This window comes from Arachis ipaensis, chromosome B08 (assembly GCF_000816755.2).
Source record: "Arachis ipaensis cultivar K30076 chromosome B08, Araip1.1, whole genome shotgun sequence".
NCBI lineage: Eukaryota > Viridiplantae > Streptophyta > Magnoliopsida > Fabales > Fabaceae > Arachis > Arachis ipaensis.
Genome location: NC_029792.2, coordinates 128707001 through 128707422, shown reverse-complemented (window position 1 = coordinate 128707422; position 422 = coordinate 128707001).

Genomic DNA, 422 nt, shown 5'->3' with positions numbered 1-422 from the left:
CGTAAGAGTTTTTATTGGATTTGTGCAAATTTTTACATAGACCTTTTTTTTTTTCTTTTTTATTTACCTTGTATTGATTTTTTTTCTTTTTATTTGTGATTTAGCAAAGATCGAACCCTAAATTTTTCAGTCACAAAAATTTTGATATCATATTATAAAATTGCTTCTATTAAAAATTTAAATTAATAAAAAAGCACATGTTTATATTTCTAATAAAAGAAAAAAGAAAAGAAAGTTATCAACACATAATAATATTTGAAATAAAGTATATTTTTTATCCTTAATATTTAGTCGCATTTAATTTTATCCATAATATTTTCGATTTGTGTCAAAATTACCCATGAACATTAACTTCATGTAAAATGTTAGGGATAAAATTGAAAATTTTCAGAAATAGTTTTGATACAAATCGAAAATATTAA